The 15,874-nt window shown below is 42.1% G+C and overlaps 1 protein-coding gene across 3 annotated transcripts in view; it reads right to left on the minus strand.

Moving 5' to 3' along the window:
• The window catches only part of ABCG2 (ATP binding cassette subfamily G member 2 (JR blood group)), a 130,157-nt gene that overhangs the window by 109,763 nt on the left and 4,520 nt on the right, over nucleotides 1–15,874 (minus strand). The window contains exon 1 of one of the 3 annotated variants that reach the window (XR_003434961.1): nucleotides 10,484–11,015. The gene's annotated coding sequence lies outside the window, so the exon portion shown is untranslated. Of the gene's footprint in view, nucleotides 1–10,483; nucleotides 11,016–15,874 lie in introns of those variants that run through there. The other 2 variants (XM_027116899.1, XM_027116898.1) reach the window with 2 other exon arrangements.

Consider the following 15,874-nt stretch of genomic DNA (forward strand, 5'->3'; position numbering starts at 1 on the left):
CACGGGCTCAGTAGTTGTGGCTCACAGGCTCTAGAGCGCAGGCTCAGTAGTTGTGGCACATGGGCTTAGTTACTCCACAGCATGTGGGATCTTCAGAGACCAGGGCTCAAGCCCGTGTCCCCTGTATTGGCAGGTGGATTCTTAACCACTGTGCCACCAGGGAAGTCCCTAGCAGGTCTTGAATATAGCTATAGGCACACTAACGAAAGTTAAGCTGATTCAACTAGTTATAAAACCATGACAGCTGGCTTAGAATACATCAGAATCACTTTGGTGCTTTTCATAAATACAGACTCTTACAAAATACATACACACACAAACAAGATTTTGATTCAGTAGATAAGAAGCCAGGAATCTAGACTTTAAAAGAACATTACCAGGTGATTCTGACTCTGACGCAGGTAGACTGTGGACCACACTCTGAGAAACAATGTTTGAGATGAGACAAGATTAGATTTGATCAATTTGTTTTCCCCCCACTTTTAATGTGCTAAACTGGACCAAAATTTATTCCTAAGAAAATACCTGGCTTTGCCTTGTAAGGGCTGCTCATCTTAACATCCATAAAAGGACTTCAACACTAAAGGGTGACTATTTGTGGCCTACATGGGAGAACTTAAATTTCCTCTTCACTGGAATGAATGAAGAGAAAGAAATCTCTGTACTGGTCAAGAAAAGGTAGAGATGGGAAGCAGAAACAATGCAGTAGGTCATGCTTTAATCTGTAGCTGAGGGACTTCCCTGGTGGTCCAGTGATAAAGAATCTACCTTCCAATGCAGGGGACGCAGGTTCGATCCCTGGTCGGGGAACTAAGATCCCACATGCTGTGGGGCAACTAAGCCCACGCATGCCACAACTACTGAGCTCACGCGCCTCAACTAGAGAGAGGAAAACCCGCACACCACAACTGGAGAGAAGCCCGCGCGCCACAACTAAACAGAAACCTGTGCGCTACAAAGAAGAGCCCATGTGCTGCAACAAAAGATCCCACAAGCCGCAACTGAGACCCAACGCAGCCAAAAACAATAAAGAAAATAAACAAAATAAATACATATTTTTAAAAAAGAGAAATGAAACACTTAAAAAAAAATCTGTAGAGGAAGGCCAACTATTATGTTGCCGTAAGAGTCATATGTATTTAAGCTTCGTTAGTGTGCCCTCTGGCTAGACCCAAAGACCCAGGTGTAATTCCCCAAGGCATTTGCCAGTGTGAAGTGAAAAGACATCAGGTGTTCCCACAGGCCCCTCCTCAAGTTCGATAATTTGCTAGAACAGCACACAGAACTTGGGAAAACAGTTTACTTATTGGTACTGGTTTAGTATGAAAGATACAACTTGGTAACAGCCAAATAGAAGAGATGCCTAGCGCCAGGATGGGAGAGGCAGCACGCAGCTCCATGCCCTCTCTGGACACACCCCCTTCTCAGCACCTTGATGTGTTCACCAGCTCTAAAGCTCTCTGAACCCCTTCAGTTAAGGGTTTTTATGGAGGTTCCATGATGTAGTCATGATTGATTAAATCACTGGTCAGTGGTGACTGATGAACCCAACTTTCAGCCTCCTCTCCTCCCTGGAGGTTGGGGGATGAGGTTGAAATTCTTTAATCACGTAGTTGGTTTCTCAGGCAACCAGCCCCCATCCTCAAATTCTCTAGGTGCCCACCAGGGGAAGCTGATGGTACGTTTTCAAGAGGGACGTGTGACATCCAGTAAGAAATATATATTTGGTCTTTGTCCTCGGTTCCTGACACAGCTTCTAAAACTCTTGTAATTTACTGAGTGATAGGAGTCATGGGAGCATCTTTTGTTATTCACAACAATCCCCTTTCAACCATACTTGAATTTATGTTAATAAGATGACTTTTAATTTTGTATCTATATGAGATGATGGATGTTGACTAAACTTACTGTGATAATCACTTCATAATACATGTAAATCTAATGCTGTAAACCTCAAACTTATACAGTGCTGGATGTCAATTATATCTCAATAAAACTGGAAGGAAAAAAAAAGAGCCATTTTCAACATCTGTTCTTTACTGTCCTCAGCATGTAAGTCATGTTTAAAAGAAGAAATAAAACAAGTGTAGAAATAATTACCGTGTAATATAGAAGATAAAAGATATTCAGAAAAGAACCATGAGAATTTTTGTTTTTAACAGCTGCTCTCCTTTTGGTTTTCTTTTTATTTGTTTTTAATTTATTTTTGGTTGTGCTGGGTCTTCGTTGCTGTATGTGGGCTTTCTCTAGTTGCATCAAGCTGGGGGCTACTCTTTGTTGTGGTGCATGGGCTTCTCATTGCGGTGGCTTCTCTTGTTGCAGAGCACGGGCTCTAGGTGCGCGGTCTTCAGTAGTTGTGGCATGCAGGCTCTAGAGTGCAGGCTCAGTAGTTGTGGCACACGGGCTTAGCTGCTCCGCAGCATGTGGGATCTTCACAGACCAGGGATCAAACCCGTGTCCCCTGCACTGGCAGGTGGATTCTTAACCACTGTGCCACCAGGGAAGTCCCAAGAAGTATGGGAAGTTAGAGAACACTTTAGACTACTTTCAAATGACCAAGATAATTTGGGATAGAGCAATTCTCTTACTTGAAGATACAGTCAAACTAAGATCGCACTGAGGGGAAAAATAGGATAGGAAATAAATATAATTAGGGAGGTGGGATGCAGAGGAAAGTCTTTCTTGATCTTCTCTTCAAGATAAGAGCAAGTTTGGTCACTTTTTCTAATCTGCCTGTGTGTCATAAGTATTGTAGTGATCTTTGGGAATGAGAACCTTTAGTGTAGAGCTAGTTCATAATTAAATTGGCCATGTTCATACTGTGCAGGGCTTATGTCCCAGTTTGCATAGGAAAGTCCCAGTTTACACATGTAGCCCCAAGTGATTATTGATCGTGCCCCCCTCACTCAAAGTAAATGTGGTTGCCCTAGCTTTAGATAAGAACAAAAATAATCCTTCACTGGACTCTGGTGCCCCCTTGTGATGAAAGCCTAAAAAGTCATTACAGGGGCTCCCCTGGTGGCGCAGTCATTGAGAATCTGCCTGCCAATGCAGGGGACCCAGGTTCAACCCCTGGCCCTGGAAGATCCCACATGCCGCGGAGCAACTGAGCCCGCGAGCCACAACTACTGAGCCTGTGTGCCTAGAGCCCGTGCTCCGCAACAAGAGAAGCCCCCACAGTGAGAAGCCCGCACACTGCAATGAAGAGTAGCCCCCTCTCACCGCAGCTAGAGAAAGCCCATGCGCAGCAACGAAGACCCAACACAGCCGGAAATTAATTAATTGATTAATTAATTAATTATTTTAAAAAAGTCATTACAGAAACCAAAGAGCTTTCTTCTGCAAGAAGAAACCACTGCAAAATGCGAACATCCCAAAGTGGGTCATCTACTAACTTCCCTCCACATCTCAGCTTTGAATTTCATGTCACCGGACTGTATCACTGACTGCTCTCCACGGCTGCTGCTTTCTTTGGACTCCAGGACCTCTTCCCCCATTAATCAGTAACGGGCGCCCTGTCAGTCTCTCTAACACTTTCTGTCTTACCTCTTGGTGAATTCAACATACTCATAAGTGATTTTTCTAGCATGCTGGCCTCTGCCTACCTTGAACCTCTCTCCTCCAGTGTTCTTGTTCTCCACCCTGCTTCAGCTATACACCTCCAGGGCGTGCCACGGACACAGTCATTCGCAACCTCATTTTATGCGTCGTGCTCTCTGCACCTCTCCACCTAGCTCCTTCTAGTAACCCAACTCTTAACAAACCCCCCACAAGGACCTATAATCATTAACTTCACAAATATTTCACTCTGCCTCATCCCTACTGGTATCTTTAATCTCCATACCAGCTGAAATTCCATGATCATTCATTATGATAATACCCTTGCAAACACCCTCAACTCCCTTGTTCCTCTTTTGTGTTGCCACTTGCTTGGCAAAACCAGAATCTCTAGTTAAATTCAAACCTCCCCCACTCTGTGCCTGCACCCCTGCACCTGAATATGGATGGAGAAAAACACATAAAAATTATGACTGTCTGATTTTAAATTCATGATAATGAATCTTAATGCTGGGACTCTGAATGGACTCTAGCAACTCACACTCAGAGCCCATAGCTTCAGAGAACCTAGTAGCAGAAGGGGAAGTGGCACACATGACTTGGCCTCCCAACTGCACTAGCGCCCATGGGCAGCAGCGGCAATGGGGCCTGGGACACCGTTCCTCCACTGGTTGAGGTACTCATGACCCCAGCCCTTGCACCCATCATCTGCAGTGGTAGAGCCTGCAAACCTTACAACACCAGACATGGTAGGGATACCTGCTTGGCCCCAGCTCCCCTCCCAATGTCTCCCTCCCCCCACTGGGCAGCCTGTGTCTCAAGGGATCCTGGATGCAAGGAAAGAGCCCACCATCCCAGTGACAAGAGCAGTTCTGGCAGAAACAAGGCAATAACCACCCCAGAGGAACAAGAAGTGACAACAAAGGCATGGAGCCACACCTCTTACAGAGACAGCTGAGAATGGAAAGTGCTAAATCTCACATATGACCAGAGGCAGCTCAGGTGAAAGAAATCATAAACTTGTATGATACCACCATCTACTGGAAAACAAAAGAAAGGACTCTAACAGCTAACCTGTCATTTAACTTCAAATGCACCAGAAGAGGAATACTTCACCAAGCAACATGAAGAACCACAGTAACACTGTACCATGAAAAGAAAATGACAATTTTCCAGAAACCAAACTTAAAGTCATGAATATTGTGATCTAACTGATAGAGAATTTGAACTAGCTGTCTTGAAGAGACTCAACAAGGTACAAGAAAACTCAGAAAGGCAGTTTAATGAGCTCAGGAATAAAATTAATGAACAGAATGAATATTTTACCAAAGAAACTGAACCTCTAAAGAGAACCAAAAAATTCTGGGGCTGAAGAACACAATAAACGAGATGAAGAATGTATTAGAAAGTACTGGAAATTAAGCAGATCGTATGGAAGAGGGAATTAGTGAGCTTAAAGACAGAAATCTGGAAATCATACAAGCAGAAGAAGAGAGAGAAATAAGATAAAAATATTAGGAAATTCTTTGAGAGATATCCAACTCTTTTGGGAAAGGCAACATTAGGATAATGGGCACCCCAGAAGGAGAAAAGAGAGAGAAGGGAGCAGAGAAATTACTTAAAGACATAATAGGTGAGGACTTCCCAAACACGGTAAAGTAACTGGACATACAAATCTATGAAGCTAAGAAAATACCTGAGTACCTCAATGCAAAAGACCTTCTTCAAGACACATTATATTAAAACTGTCAAAAGTCAATGATTAAAAAAAAAAGGAATTTTAAGGACAACCAGAGGAAAAAGGATGGTAACCTACAAAGGAACCCCTATTATGCTATCAGCAGATCTCTCAGCAGAAAACCTACAGGCCAGGAAGGAGTGCAACATTCTCAGATACTGAAAGATAAAAGCTGTCAGTCAAGAACGCTCCACCCAGCACTTACCTTTCGTATATGAAGAAGAAATAATTTCCCAGACAAATTTGATGGAGTTCATCATCAGTAGACTGCCTTACAAGAAATGTTGAAAGGAGCTTTTCTACCAGAAACAATATGGCAGAAATACACAAAATTTTAAGCAAGGTGATAAACAGAACTAGAAGATTGTAACTCTTTATCAGAAAAGGTTTTTAAGCACTTAATTATGGTAAAAGGGTTAAAGGGAGAAAAAAAGAAAGCAGAAAAATAACTAGCTATCTCAGTATGGTGACAAACACAACATAAAAAGCTATAATTTGAAATAACAAAAACATAAAGGTAAATGAAAACAAAATGCTTGCAGCAGAAAAAGCACTACTTTATCTATGAGACTTTTTATACAAACCTCAGGGTAACCACAAAACATAAACATAGAGCAGAGACACGAAACATAGAAAAAGAGAAAACTCAGAAGAATATCATAGAAAACCACCCAACTAAAATGGCAAACAGAAACACAAGAAAAAAGAAACAATGGAGATATAGAGCAAACAGAAAATAGAAGATTAAATGGCAGTTCTAAGAGAAAAGGGAACCCTCCTTCACTGTTGGTGGGAATGTAAATTGGTGCAGTCACTGTGCAGAACAGTATGAAGAGTTCTCAAAAAACTAAAAATAGACCTACCATATGATCCAGCAATTCCACTGATGGGTATATATGCAAAAAAACCCAAAACCCTAATTCAAAACGATACATGCAAAAAAACAAAAAAAACACAAAAACCGATACATGCACCCCAGGGTTCATAGCAGCATTATGTACAATTGCCAACGTATAGAAGCAACCTAAGTGTCCCTCAACAGATGGATGGAAAAAGAAGATGTGGTGTATATATGTACAATGGAATACTATTCAGTCATTAAAAAGAATAAAATTTTGCCATTTGCATCAACATGGATGGACTTGGAGGGCATTTTGCTAAGTGAAATAAGTCAGACAGAGAAAGACAAATACTGTATTATATCATTTATATGTGGAATCTAAACAATACAACAAACTAGTGAATATAACAAAAAAGAAGTAGACTAACAGGTACAGAGAACTAGTGGTTACCAGTGGGGAGAGGGAAGGGGGGGCAATATAGGAGGAGGAGGTTACAGAAAGGGGGGTTATTATGGGATATATGAAATCATCTGTGTGAAACTTTCAAAAGATGTGAAGCACTATAGAATTTAAAGAATACTTCATTCAATAAAAAAAATAAGTGGCAAGACAAATTTGCCCCAAGGGCAGTAGTTTGATACCCTCTGGACTGGCGGTCACAGCTGGGAATTTTCAAAGGCCTTAAGGAAGGCCAGCGTGATAAGAACAAAGATGAGAGAGAAGGGAGATGAGGTTGGAGAGATATACAGGGGCCAGATCACATAGACGCTTGTTGACCACAAGGAGGATTTGATTCATTCCCCCTCATCCATTCACCTACCCAACATCCATCAAAGACCTACTAGGAGTTAGGGGCTGGGACTACACAGAAGTTAGGCTCAGTCCTCAGCCTCCTGGAGCCTCGATGGAGAGAAGAGGCATAAGCGAAGCGAAGGAGTTTTAACACAGTATCACATTTCCTTTCTGAGTCATGGCGTTCGCTCCATTCCATCACCTGAACCATGGGATTCCTGCTCTGAGCTTTACTCTACTGCCTTCGTCTGAGCCTTTATTAATTCTCTCCATGATGGTTGCAACAGTCTATTTAAACAGCTCTCTGCCTGTAGTCTAACCTTTTCCCAAACTGGCCTCCATGCTGCAGCAGGAGACACTTCTAAAATGCAATTCTGATTGCACTCCCCAGCTTCAAACTACATTGATGTCTTCCATTGCTGTCAGAGTTAAGTTCAAGCTTTTAAGATGACATGTAAAGCCTTGCGTGATCGGGCCCTTGCCAACTTCTCATCATCATCTGCTCTCTACCCCCTCAGTGGGAAGCGCTAGCTGACAGCTCAGGACATCTACTTATACACGCGTAAGAACATGTGTAACTCATGATTAAGTCCTGGGGTAACATCTACATCAAAGAACAGCATTTGATACCTGCTCACGCAATATCTTCTTGCTGTTGGTGTTTCTACTATAAAGTATAATTATGAATTGAGCAAGACTTAGAAATAATAAGAGCAAACACACATAGAGATAGTCTGTGCCTGGCACTGTTAAGTCATTTAATCCTCACAACCACCATATGAGGTAGGTGGTATCATTGTCTCCATTTTACAGATTAGGAAACTGAGGCACAGAATGGTTAAGTCCCCCAGGATCGCACAGCTTGTAAGTGTGATGGCATCAATATTCAAACCCAGGAATTCTGACTCTATCATCTCTGTTGTTAAGCACACAAAGCCTCCTCATTAAACCATAAATATGTTCTTTAAAAATACTGACCGAAGCTATGCCTGTAGACTAAAAGCATGGTCTCTGGATGGTAGCATTCAAATCACCTGGGAGCTATCAGACATGCGAATTCTCAGGCCTGGGCCCTGACCTACTGAATCAGATCTCTGAAGTTAGGGCCCAGGAATCTGAGTTTTAGCAAGCTCCCCAGGTGATTTTCAATCACAATAAAGTCTGCGAAGCCCTGCTCTAAAATGCTTATTCCTAGGGAGTAGAGGCGCTAATGGAGGCAAAGGTTATGACAAACGTGGATAATTCTGACAATCCTAGAAACAGGACTCTTTTTAATGCACAAATGTTTCAAATTTTGACATTAAAAGTCAACAAATCCTAGCAGAGAACAATAATGGTTGTCATAGGTTTTGAGAGGATGCTTGACGGGATGAAGAAAAGTACAGGATAAACCTGAACTTACAGCAAACGGCCAAGTTTCAATCCAACACACCTACTAACCAGCTGTGTGACTTTTCAGAAATTGCTTAACTGGAGCCTCAGTTTCTTCACTGACAGGTAAAAATAATAATCCCCTTGACGTGTACCCCATGATGGCTGTGAAAAATCAAGCAGGGCGAGATACGTGACAATGCTTTGTATGGAAGGATAGCGTGCTGATCAAGTTTCCTTTTCTGCCGTATCTGTTTACAAAAGAATACACGCATTTTCCCTTGTACTCAGGAAATGGATAGGATTTGGGGTCACTTGCAGTGACTGAAGAGATCCCTCCTTTCTTTAGTGAAGGTTGCAGGAGATAACACAGCCGGAATGAGGGGCTGCTCCAGGCTCGGAAAGTCAGGGAAGTGGCCTCACCTGAGAGAATGGGGCCAAAGCGCTGACAGGTGGTGGTAGGACTGTGATCATATGTCTCTAAACTCATCTGTAGCTTTACAATTTCTCCCCCCGTAGAAGTTCATGCAGGCTTAGCTGAGGCTGATACACAGCCCTGCTGCGCTTCTTACTGCCTGTCAGTGTGGCCTGCTTTGGTGTGGGCTCTTTACAGCAGCTTCTGTTTTGATTAGGCAGCCTTTGTGCCAAGTAAGTTGTTAAATTTTTAAGTAACACCCCCGTTATGCTCCACAATGGAAAGGAATGTTATTTGACGTTTATTTCAAACAGAAGCAACTCCCCTCCCTCTGGGATGGTTTAATGGATTCATACTGAACCTCACCAGGCCTGTTCACGCCACTGACCTTTGATTCCATTGACTGTCCTTGACTCAATGACAAATAGTTCCAGCATGTTCATTAAAACAATGCAATTTTAGGGCTTCCCTGGTGGCGCAGTGGTTGAGAGTCCGCCTGCCGATGCAGGGGACACGGGTTCGTGCCCCGGTCTGGGAAGATCCCACATGCCGCAGAGCGGCTGGGCCCATGAGCCATGGCCGCCGAGCCTGCGCATCCGGAGCCTGTGCTCCGCAACGGGAGAGGCCACAACAGTGAGAGGCCCGCGTACCGCAAAAAAAACCCGAAACAAAACAAAATGCAATTTTAAATTTACCTATTCTGTCTCAAGCACATTTTTCTAGCTGAGGAAGACGTGAGCTACTGCTCTAGAAAAACTCCCATGCATGTGAGGGAAAGAATTCTATTATCACGCTGGGGTTTCTTGTGTTCACTTTGCACATCTGACTTCCCTGGCCACAACTTGCCTTTCTTTCCCTTTTCTTCTCCCATTGTTTGCTTCTCCCCTCAACAGGCACAGAATAGGTACCCTCCCTGTTATTTGTTTTTTGCCCTCTTGGCTTGTGGCTTTCGGATTAAAAGCAACTTTCTGATAAATATGTATCATTTAGGACAGGGGGCTGCTCGATTTAAAGAGGAACACTCTCGCAAGAAGAGAAAACACATCAATCATACTCCATACTCCAACTGACTTTAAACTGCATCACAGATTCACACGCTGTACAATCTTCACCTCCAAATGGTAGGAGGAAGACACCGGTTATTTTTCTAGATGTGCAATTTTCAACTGAAGCTGAAATGTTCAAACAACCACTAGCTACCCCAGTTAAGGCACCATGTGGATACTTATTCCCCCAAATTGCAACAATGTTTCTGGCTCTGCTCAAAGTGGTCCATGCGGTCTAAGGAGCAGACCAACATCCTCTCTCACTTGGCGGGACGTGGCTTACCACATCTAGGAACTATTTAACACAACCCCCCAAACTCTGAGGCTGTCCATCAAAGCAGGTACGACCTGGGCACAATGGTGTCTGATTTTCCTCCCAGGCGCTCTACATAAATCATGTGCTCAGCCGAATGCCTTCATTCTGCCAGCATCTCCCAACCCCTTTCCCCCAAAAGCAACAGGCCGAGAGGGTGTTAGCCGTTGTTACCCGTGGTTCATGGGCCAGCAGCACCGAGGTCACCTGGGAACGTGTCAGATATGCAGAGGCTCAGGCCCACTGAATTCTGCTGCTTTTTAACAACATCTCCAGGTGATTCATACACACATTCAAGTATGAGAAGTACTGGTTTAAGTGACACACTTGTTAAAACACATACCAAAAAAGAATCAAGATTCTCCACTCAGTGTGAACATGTGAAAAAAACAAAAACGAACAACTCACCTCCGTTATGATCTGTGATGCTGGAAGGAAAGCACCTTGGTAGAGAGGCAGTGGTGATACTGAGACGATTTGGACTCTTGTTGGCTTTCCCACAGAGACTTCAACCAAGGTCCGCGTCTATTAAAGTCCAGGAGCTTCCCTTTCTTCCAGCTCTCAAGGTGCAGAGAGGAAACTTACCAGCCCCCGGCTAGGTCTTCCAACTACCAGAAAGACTGAGGCTTTCCAAATAAGCTAGCCGTGGGATAATGTCCAGTTCTCCTATCTCCTTGAGTTCCTTTTTTCTCCACTGTTAGCTGGTTATTAACCACATTTCCTTCTCGATCACTGGGATTCAAACAGACAACCTAATGCCTCTAACCAGCCTGGGATCCTTTTCCGACGTTCCTGGCAAGGGGATAAAAAAGGAAGAAATTCACGTGTCAGAGAGATATTTTTATATCCTTTCCTTTGTGCAAGAGAATCCTGACGACAGTATCTCCGACACTCATGGCAACTTCAGCAAGGATAAAAACCGATTCTAGCAAATAGTTTTGCTCTGTGTAAACTTCCTGTCTTTTGCTAGATGTGACGTAACAGGGGCCTCCTTTCACAAGCTCTGTCTTCTAGCAAAAGAATACAAGCAGGAAGATAACACAGATTTGGAAAGGAAGTGAAAAAAACCAAAGCACAGCCGGCATTAGGTTTCAGTGCAAAGGCCCACTAGAGATTTGAAGAGAAGAACTATATTTGGAACCCGCTATCCTTCTAATGTTCTTTTCTAAACCAGAAGTATAACAGGAAGTTAAGGTTGTATTAAATAGGCATTTCAGCGAAAACATGAAGGATGTCAGGTGACAAAATCTGACACATACTAAGAGCTTCTGGCTCCACCCTTTACCACCCGTGACCAGTTTTTTGATCCAAGGCTTCTCAACATAAAATGGTGGTAACAATAGTGCTTTCCTTAGAGAGCTGGCATAACAATATCATGAGATACGTGAAACGCCGATTACTGAACTCGCCTTGCTGGATGTTCTCTTTATAGTCAAGTCACTATCCTGATTTTCCTCTCTACCGTGCATACCTAAGCACAGCTCAGGCAGTCAATAAATATTTATTGAAATGAAATGCAAGCTGTTAAGAAATTCCATCTATTTCTTTTTTTCTTTTCTTTTTAAAATTTATTTATTTATATTTAAAAATTCTTTTGGCTGCATTGGGTCATCGTTGCTGCGCGCGGGCTTTCTCTAGTTGCGGAGAGCGGGGGCTACTCTTCATTGCAGTGCACAGGCTTCTCATTGCGGTGGCTTCTCTTGTTGCGGAGAACGGGCTCTAGGGCATGTGGGCTTCTGTAGCTGTGATGCACGGGCTTAGTTGCTCCCTGGCATGTGGGATCTTCCCGGACCAGGGTTCGAACCCGTGTCCCCTGCATTGGCAGGTAGATTCTTAACCACTGTGCCACCAGGGAAGTCCCATCTATTTCTTTTTATCATTTTTAATGTGGTAAAATACATATAACATAAAATTTTAGCCATTTTTAAGTGTCTGATTCAGTGGCATTAATTACATTTACAATGTTATGTAACCATCACCACTACCCATTTCCAAAACTTTTTCATCACCCCAAATAGAAACTCTGATCATGAAGAAATAACCCCTCCAGGGTTCTTTTTTTTTTATTATTATTATTATTTTTTTGCGGTACGTGGGCCTCTCACTTGCTTCCTAACTGATATAGACCCATGGTCGACTTAGGTAAGCTGACTGAGTAAACTCTTAGCAAAGCTCAGAGTACCTGGGCTCAAATTCTCATGATTCCCATTTATTCCAAACAATAAACATTAGATAAGTCCTTGCTTAAGAAGTAACTGAGGCCTTTTTTCCATTGAGGTAAATCTAAGTGCTCCCAATTTAGGAAACACATATTGCTTTTCTGAAAGAAGGTAACACAAACTTTAATTTTCAAATTCCTCCCATGTTTCATGTAACATGTAATTTTATGCTATTAAATGTAATATTAAGACAATAGTAATTCAATATGGGGAGGAAAGGAGGAAGGCAGGAAGGGAGGAAAGGGGAGAAATTTGAACCTAAATATTTACCTATAAAGGTATATGGTTAAACAAAACAGAGCGCATGCATACAACAGAATAGTATACAAAAAAGAATGAGATAGAAATTTATGCACTGTTTTGACAGAGAAAGATCTCCAAGACATATTAATTATAAAAAGCAAGTTGCTAATAAACACAGGGCATATAAGTTCACTTATGTTATAATGCACCCATGTAGACAGACACACACACTTGCCCTCACAAAACAAAACTATGTATTTCTGTATGTACCCATCTATGTATGTAACCACATAGAAAAACCTTTGGAAAGATATGACTCAAAATGGCAGCAATGTCTGGAAAGTATGGGGTTAGGAGGTGGGGATACTTTTTTGAACATATACATCTCTGTTGTTTAAAGACTTCCCACCACGTATGCATCTGTTTTCCTATTTTTCTTAGATTAAAAGCCAAAGACCTTTACATGTAATCTGTATCTTCCACCCCTATCCCTCTCATCTCATGTTCCCCTTTACCGATTGCAATGTAGTGAGACATATCTCCCTGTTATACCTCAAATATACATACACAGACCCACCTCATGGCCACTGCTCTAGCTGCTCCTTTTCCCTAGAAAGTTCTTCCCCTATTTATCTATTTGGCTCATTCTTTCACTTCCTCCAAGTTTTTCTTCAAATGGTAACTTCTCATGAGGCCTACCTGACCTCCCAACATAAAACTGCAGTTCCCCTCTTGCACTGTTGGTGGGAATGTAAGTTGATACAGCCACTGTGGAGAACAGTATGGAGGTTCCTTAAAAAACTAAAAATAGAACTACCATATGACCCAGCAATCCCACTACTGGGCATGTACCCTGAGAAAACCATAATTCAAAAAGACACATGCACCCCAATGTTCATTGCAGCACTATTTACAATAGCCAGGTCACGGAAGCAACCTAAATGCCCATCGACAGATGAATGGGTAAAGAAGATGTGGTACAGATATACAATGGAATACTACTCAGCCATAAAAAGAAACAAAATTGAGTTATTTGTAGTGAGGTGGATGGACCTGGAGTCTGTCATACAGAGTGAAGTAAGTCAGAAAGAGAAAAACAAATACTGTATGCTAACGCATATATATGGAATCTAAAAAAAAAACAGGTTCTGAAGAACCTAGGGGCAGGATGGGAATAAAGACGCAGACCTACTAGAGAATGAGGACACAGGGAAGGGGAAAGGTAAGTTTGGACGAAGTGAGAGAGTGGCATGGACATATATACACTACCGAATGTAAAATAGATAGCTAGAGGGAAGCAGCCGCATAGCACAGGGAGATCAGCTCGGTGCTTTGTGACCACCTAGAGGGGTGGGACAGGGAGGGTGGGAGGGAGCCTCAAGAGGGAGGAGATATGGGGATATATGTATATGTATAACTGATTCACTTTGTTATAAAGCAGAAACTAACACACCATTGTAAAGCAATTATACTCCAATAAAGATGTTTAAAAAATAAAGTCAACTATGAGAATTCAAAAAAAAATTGCAGTTCCTTGTACTAGCATTCTTGATCTACCATATGTTATTTTTGTTAATAGCACTTATCACCTTCTAACATATTATGTAATTTCCTTACTTATTATGTTTGTTTTTCTCCTTCCACTAGAATCACGCTCTATGTGGGCATGAATTTTTATTTGCTTTGTTCATTGATGTAGCCTTAGTCCCCAGAATTGTGCCTGGTATACCAGTAGGTACTTGATAAAATATATTAATCAATTCACAAATCTTCACAAGAATATATTCATGTATTTTTAAAATCAAAGATATCCACAATCTCACAAACAAAAAGTCAGAATAAAATGTTTAAGGACCTCCCGGGTTCTGTGGAACAAGTTTTGAAAACCTCTGGTTTAAACCTCTTAAATAAGATAAAACTTATGGGAAGGAAGCTTTTTAAATGGAAGCCCTTCTACTGACTTAGGCACACTATCTAACAGTGCATATTATCTCACCCTGGAACACCTATTTTTCAGACAACTAGGAATAAATCAACCACTCCTAGGGATTTCTGTGAAATCCCCAGCTCTTTCTTTCCAAGGGCAAAGAACCAGTGAAGATCCCTTATTTCTTATAAAGGAAGCACTGTGCACAAGTGAAGAGTTGTAGCAAAAATCATGTCTAATTCTTGGAGGCCTCCTTTATCTTTCAAAAATATGTATGTCCCTAAGGGTGTAGATGGACTTGAATTCCTGATCTTGTTTGAGCAGATATTGAAGCCTTTGGAATAGGGAAAGTGAGAAAGGTTTCAAACAGCCAGCTTCATCCTCTAATTCAAAGAACAGTAAAGTCCTTTAGCTAGAGAAGACTTTTATCAGAATCCGTAGTATGGCGTGGGGAGGAAGCCAATCCAAATTATGAGGGAGGGGAGGTTGGGAAGGTGATACCCAGGCAAGTATTTTGCCAGTCCTGTTTTTCCCCCGGCTTTAACCGTTCCTCAGTGCTCTGAGAGGCAGTCACAGAGAGCAGTCCTTAGCTAAGCATTTGAAAATGATGGAAGGGCCTTTGATATTATCCCAAACTTTTTGTTTTGTTTCCCAGCCTGTGTTGGCTTATGATGGAGTCTTCAGAATTCACTAGAATGCATTCATGTAAATTTATGATAATCTATTCCTGTGTTCCAGGGTATGGAAAAGTTGCTCCAAATTTTCTTTAAGATTCAGAAGCAAACTCAAGACTTAGGAATTGTTTACAAAGAGTCAAAAATCCTATGTTGCATGCTTTTATTATCAAGACTCTCAATGGTTATGTACAAGTCCCTCAGCACTCACAGTTTGGGTTTCTCACTTTGCCAATTATCAACTACTCAGAGTTAAGGGCCATATCTTAGGCTTTTGTAGTCCTATAGTATGGTACTGTTCACACAGTAATCATTTAACCAAGGTTTACAGTCATCATTGTGAACAAATGACAACATAAACTGAGGCTATGAACATTACTTAAAATAAAATCACACTTCTGGCAGAACTTGGAAACACCAAACCTGCTTCCACGGTGCTTCTGCATTTTAAAAGCCAAAAGCTACAACAGAAAAGCAGTCATCGTGACACACTCTCCTTGTGAACTCTTCGAACTTGTTATGTACTGAACTGGCTACACAAGAAGCTCTAGGAGAGGGAAGCTCAAACCAAAGCAACCATTTTTTACTGGGCAGACCAACCTCACCTCTTTATTGCCTCGCAAGTTTGTGCAACTGCTGGTAAATGTTTAGTGTTGAAGCAATCTAGGTACAGTAGTTCAGGACTGGTACCGTGATCAGCTCTATAGAGAAGAGAAACTCTCAGGAGGCCTGGCTT

The sequence above is a fragment of the Aethalodelphis obliquidens genome, unplaced genomic scaffold, assembly GCF_003676395.1.
Source record: "Aethalodelphis obliquidens isolate GAN/ISIS:26980383/991018 unplaced genomic scaffold, ASM367639v1 scaffold17, whole genome shotgun sequence".
NCBI classification, from domain to species: domain Eukaryota; kingdom Metazoa; phylum Chordata; class Mammalia; order Artiodactyla; family Delphinidae; genus Aethalodelphis; species Aethalodelphis obliquidens.